The following is a 6,901-nucleotide window of genomic DNA, read 5'->3' as shown; positions in this document are numbered from 1 at the left end:
GATCATTCTCATGTCTCGTATCCCGCTCACCTTAAGCATCAAAAGTATATGAGGGAGTACAAGCATTTTCTTGATATGTTCTGATAGTTGAAGATCAATCTTATATTTATTGAAGCTCTCCAACACATGCCAAAATATGCTAAATTTTTGAAAGATTTGTTTAAAAAGAAAAGATCGCTTGGGATAGGTTTCATCTATTCCTCTTAAGGGGATTGTTCGGCTCTTGTGTTGAATTGGGTTCCGGAGAAGTTGTCAGATCCGAGTGTGTTTACTATCCCCTATTTGTTTGGTAGTGATATGATGAGACAAGCGTTGGCAGATTTGGGTGCTAGTATTAATCTCATGTCGTATTCTTTGTACGAAAAGTTGGAGTTAGGAGAGCTTACACTGACTCGCATCTCTTTGTCGTTGGCGGATCGTTTGGTTAAATATCCGCAAGGGATCACAGAGAATTTTCTAGTAAAAATTGATAAATTCATGTTCGCAGTGGATTTTGTGGTGCTTGATATGGAGGATGACGAGAGGGTTCCCATTATTCTTGGCCATTCATTTTTACGTACGGTTAAGACACTTATTGATGTGTATGACAGGAGGATCACGCTTCGGGATGGTAATGAAAATGTTACTTATGATGTTGCTAGGTCGATGAAGCATCCGGGTGATCATGATGATTTTAGTGATCCATGTCATTCTGTTTATTTTCTTAACTCTTTTATTCCAGGTAATGATACATGTCTTGATTACATTTGTGGAGCCGATCTGGTTGGAGTTCGTGTGGATGAAAAGTTGAAGGAAGAGGTGGTGGAAGAAAGTTCTTGCTTGGCGGAGATTATGGAGGTTAGTGAAGTTATTTGTGAGAATGATGTAGAAAACCCCGCTCCATTGGAATTAAAAGTTCTTCCATCACATTTGGAGTATGCTTATCATGAAGAGGGTTCGAATTTACCCGTTATTGTGTCTTCCAAGTTGACGGAGGAAGAAAAAATGTAATTGATAGAGGTGTTGAAGTTGCATAAAGGGCGATTGCATGAAGACTTTCAAATATTCAAGGTATTAGTCCCGCTTATTTGAGAGAGCTTGAGCAACAGTCGATTGATCAATTCATATTAATTAACTTACGGATCTAGTTATCTGATATGTGTATGTGATTGATACGTTAATGAACGAAGTGAGTGAGTGAGTAAAAGGGCAGAGTAACGGCTTAGAGAGAGAGAATTACTTAAACAACACTTAAATTAAACAGGCTGGATCAGCCTATATATAGAAGACGAATGTCGTTACACATTCCATAACGAATGACTTTCATTCGTCTTCATTACATTAAATAACAAAATGGCATAGCAAATGACTCATTCGCTATCTATGACAAATGGATATGTATCAATAACTATTAAGATCCATTCGTTAAACATCCTTAACGAATTGACACGAATAACATAATAACTATTATTCGTTAAACAAACTTAACGAATGACTACATTTAACTTAACGAATGGGCTTGTAGTTACTAAAATACCCTTACATTAAAATAATAATAAATTACAAACGATTACAAAGACTCGAGATGACCAAAACCTTGTACTAACATTATTTTTACCATCGAATTTTGATGGAAGATGAATATAAACTAGTGGCTCAACCCCAAAGGCGTCTTAACCCGAACATGCAAGAAGTTGTCAAGAAAAAGGTTCTAAAGGTGATGGATGCCAGAATGATTTATCTGATTTTGGATTCTCCATGGGTAAGTCCAACCCAAGTTGTTCCGAAGAAAGGGGTATAACAGTTGTTATGAATGAGAAGAATAAGCTTATCCCTTCACGTACGGTTACCGGTTGGCGTGTGTGCATTGACTATTGGAGGTTGCATGATACCACCCGTAAGGACCATTTTACATTGCCGTTTATTGATCAGATGCTGGAGCGTCTTGCATGTCAACAATTTTTTGTTTTCTTGATGGTTTTTCAGGTTATTTTCAGATTCAAATTGCACCGGAATATCAAAAGAAGACGAATTTTACATGTCCTTATGGCACATTTGCGTATCGTCGCATGCCGTTTGGGTTGTGTAATGCTCCGGCCACTTTTCAGTGATGCATGGTGGTCATCTTTCAGGACATGATAGAGACGTCCATGGAGGTGTTTATGGATGATTTTGAAGTTTACGATAATTCTTTTGTTCAGTGTTTGGGGAATCTTGAAAAGATGTTGAAGAGGTGTATTGAAACGAAGTTGATGTTGAATTGAGATAAGTGCCATTTATGGTAACGGAAGGGATCGTTTTGGGTTATAAGATTTCAAGAGTCGGTATAGAGCTGGATCGGGCGAAGATTGATACGATTAGTGGACTTCCTCCACCGACAAGTGTCAAGGTTATACAGAGTTTTCTTGGTCATGCAGGTTTTTATCGGCGGTTTATTAAAGATTTATCCAAAATTACCCACCCGATGACCCGAATCCTTGAGAAAGATGTTCCCTTTGGTTTTTATGAAGATTGTTTGAACACGTTCAAGTTTTTGAAAGAGAAACTCGTGAGTGCTCCCATTCTTGTTTCACCCGATTGGAACTTGCCTTCTGAGCTCATGTGCGATGCGAGTGATTATGCAGTTGGGGCGGTTTTGGGACAAAGGCTTGAGAAACATTTCATTTGATATATTATGTATGCAAGATGTTGAATGATGCCCAAGAGAACTACACCACCACCGAAAAAGAAATTTTAGTCATTGTTTTCACATTTGACAAGTTTCGGTCCTATCTTGTGCTTTCGAAGACCACCGTTTGTACCGATCATTCAGCTTTGCATTTTCTTTTTTATAAGAAAGACGCAAAGCCTCGTCTTATACGGTGGATTCTTTCACTTACAGAGTTTGACATTGAAATCAAAGACAAGAAGGGGCACGAAGAATGTAGCGATCGATCATCTTTCCCGTTTAGAAGATCCGAAGAAAGAAGAGATTCATGAAGAAGAGATTGGAGAAAAATTTCCACATGAGTCGATTGATTTTGTTGCGGCCGAAAAGAGGTATGCCATGGTTCACTGATTTTGCTAATTATTTGTCTAATGGTATTGTGTTGAAGGGGATGACTACGCAACAAAAGAAGAAGTTTTTCCAATATGTTACTAGGTACATTTGGGATGATCCGTATTTGTTCAAGATTAGTGGTGATCCGATTCTCAGAAGGTGTGTGACGAGAGAGGATGGGTTGGATATTCTATAGCATGTTCATGAAGGTTTGACGAGAAGTCATCATGGTGCTCATGCCACGGCTCAGAAGGTATTTGATTGTTGTTTTTATTGGCCGAAGGTTGTGAAGGACGCTATGGATTTTGTGAAGATGTGTGTGATGCTTGCCAACACACCAGTAATAATTCATCTAAGAATGAGATGCCCCAAAACCCCATCCGAACTCATGAAATTTTTGATGTTTGGGGCATCGATTTTATGGGATGATTTCCTGTTTTTGGTGGTTACAAGTATATTCTAGTGGCAATCAATTATGTTTCCTAGTGGGTTGAAGCCCAATCATTGGCCACTAATTACGTTGGGTTGTTGTGAAGTTTCTCAAGAAGTTGTTTGCTCCTTTCAGTACTCTGAGGGCTATTATTAGTGATCGGGGAACTCATTTTTGCAACATCGTCATGGAAAAGGCATTGACTCGTTATGGAGTACTCATCATACCTCTACCGCCTACCATCCACAAACAAATGGTCAAGTAGAGAATGCAAAGAGAGGGGTGAAGAGAATTTTAGAGAAGACAGTGGGAATAAGTGGGAAAGATTGGTCGGAGAAGTTGGATGACGTGTTATGGGCATTCTTAAACACGTATAAGACCCTGTTGGGTACTACACTGTTTATGTTCTTTTACGGTAAATCTTGTCACCTTCCAGTTGAGTTGGAAAACTGGGCATTTTGGGTGTTGAAGACGGTTAATCTTAATCTTACCGAGGCTGCGAGGAAGAGGTATTTTCATATTCATGAGTTGGAGGAGCTTCGTGATGCAGCATATTCTCGATCATTGAATATCAAAGAAAAATGAAAGTTTTGCATGATCGACATCTGAAGGGAGGTAAAGAGTTCAAGAAAGGTGATAAAGCATTATTATTTAACTCTCGTTTGATGTTATTTGTAGGAAAATTAAGATCAAAATGGACGTGACCGTGTTTGGTGAAAGAAGTTTTCCCGTATGAAGTGGTGGAGCTAGAGAATCCAGACAATGGAACTTCGTGGAAGGTGAACGGCCATCGTTTAAAGCATTATCTTGGAGAGCCGGATGACTCAATCGAGATGGAGCAAACTCCCCTCGATCCATCGATTTGAATCATCAAAGGAGTTCTGGAGTGAAAACTCAAGTGTAGAGTTTGCATATTTTTTCTTATTTTTATTTTTTCTATTTTGCGCTTGTTGGTGCATTATGTCTGTAGTTCAGTATCTAGTGTCTGTAATCGTGTTAGTTTGTTTTGTTTTGGTTTGTATAGGTTGTTTCACAAGTTCGCCTGATATAAGCGAACTTGTGGACAAGCGAAGTTATTGACAACTTCGCCTAGTCTGTTAGGCGAAGTTGTTGAAGTCTTTATATACCTATGTTACGGCTTGTATTGAGGATTCCAGTACGTGTAATTGTGATTGGACATCACGTGTTGAAGGGTTGCAATACAACGTGTCTTTTGAGTATTTTAACGTGTATTTGTGCTTGGTTTTAACGTATATCGCATCTAACGCTCGTATCGTCTTACGTAGGGATTCTGCACCTACGTAGTACGAGATACTTCTGTGTAGATCCGGCTGGGAACCTACAGTTGGTATCAGAGGATTTGCTCGTGATTGTGTGGTTCGGGATTATCACACTAGTGTAGAAATCGTTCCGTTCGACTATTCGCGGGACGAGTTTACGTTGAAATACCGAGTTTTTGTGCCCCACCCATCTCCCACTATCAAATATTACCCATTACACCTTAGCATACCTCGCAATACGTCAAATTAAGACCTGCAAAAACCTTGTGTTCATCAGGCGAAGTTGCCGTCACTGTTCGTAGGGTTTAGGCGAAGTTATAAGTTTAAGCGAAGTTGTCATCAAGCGAAGTTAAATAGCAAGCGAAGTTAAGAGTTTCAGCGAAGTTGTCATCAAGCGAAGTTAAATAGCAAGCGAAGTTAAGAGTTTCAGCGAAGTTGTTATCAAGCGAAGTTAAATAGCAAGCGAAGTTGTAGGTTCCCAGCCGGATCTACACGGAATATCTCGTTCTACGTAGGTGCGGAATCTCTACGTAAGACGTTACGAGTGTAGAAGACGATACGAGTTAACACGATCGAACACACGTTACAATAAGCAAAGACACGTTGTATATTGCAACCGGAAACACGTGATCTCAATCACTAATTACAGGACTCGTTACACGTAAACTGAATAACTCTTTCGTACTTGTTACAAAATCAGCCGTAACCATGACTTTATATTCACGACAACTTCGCCTGGCATGTTCAGGCGAAGTTGTCCCTAACTTCGCTTGTCTAACAAGTTCGCCTATATCAGCGAACTTGTTAGCTAACTTCGCTTAATACAAAAACTAATCCAAACGACTCGATTACAGACACTATAAACTGAACTACTGACATCATGTACCAACAGACTCCCCCTTGGCAGTAGCTTCATATATTTATCTTCAAGCACGTGTCTTGTAATCCTCAACAATATTGCATCTTCATCTTTAAGCATGAACTCCTTCGCGTACACAAACTGATACAACTCTTTGATATTTCTTCGCTTCGTCTTTCCAAGCAGGAATATAAAATATCTTCTTCTCATTCAGCACCTGCAGATCAGCTTGTGACAAGTTCACTAGATGCATTGGATCATACACTCTCAGCAGCTCTTGTTCATCTTCGTCCTCCATCACTGCTTCAGCTGTCACACAATCTACAAACCACCACTTCAGATCTTTGAGCACATCCTTGGGCATCTGTTTCATCGGCACTTCTTTCAAACACCGGATCGGTTTATACTTCATAATCATCCAAGGCTTCCCATCTGCTCTCAAACCTCTATCTTTGTCTTCGATAAGTTTTCCCTTTTGTGGTTTCAACAGCTCGAACTTCTTTTCCTTTATACTCTCCTTCCATACAATCTTCCCGATGACTCTAGCCATGTTATCATCACTTCGGTTTATCAATCCCAATCTGGCTAAGTCCTTCACTTCACACTCTGGCAATGTATTCAATGATCTCAACATCCTTTTGAAGTACTGAATACCATCATACCTCTTAATAACAAAGAGCCTCAACTGCTAATCATATATCCAGCATATAATCCCCTTTCTCGATTCAGCATAGCCTCTAATGTTGTAAGTCTTCTTAAACATAGTAGGGACCGCCGGTTTCTTCGTTTTGACGAACCACTGAGCATAGCCTTCTTTCCATCTTGGCTGCTCTTCCCATTCCGTCTCATCACTTCCAATCTCTTTACTCATATCAGCCTTATCCACTTCCGGAATTTCATGCTCAATATTCTCTTCTACTATCTCTCCTCTTCAATCTCATTATCAATCACAATCTCTTCACCAATCTTCTCTATCTCATCACCAGGTAATACATCATCATCACCTATGAACTCATCATCCATCTCCTCAACTTCCACGACCACCACATCATCACCACCAGCTGCACTTGTTGACTCCCCCTGAGTTGTGGAAGTCCCCAGAGCTTGTTCAGTTCTTGGAAACTCACCACCTGCACCTTTCGATGCATTGGGATCATCGTCTCTATCATTTCTCTTCTTAGTCCTCAGCTCATCGCCTTTACAGCTCGTCTCCCCCTGAGATGGCAAGAACTCCTTCAACGCATCTATGATTTTGCCATGTTCTACCAGCAGGGAAGACTGCATCTGATTCTCTGCAACTAGGCGTTGAATAG

Source organism: Bidens hawaiensis, unplaced genomic scaffold, assembly GCF_021521415.1.
Source record: "Bidens hawaiensis isolate Kalapana, Puna unplaced genomic scaffold, B.hawaiensis_p1.1 tig00071917_1, whole genome shotgun sequence".
Classification (NCBI taxonomy): Eukaryota; Viridiplantae; Streptophyta; class Magnoliopsida; order Asterales; family Asteraceae; genus Bidens; species Bidens hawaiensis.
The sequence above is the reverse complement of the archived record's forward strand: the minus strand, read 5'-3'. Positions refer to the sequence as shown.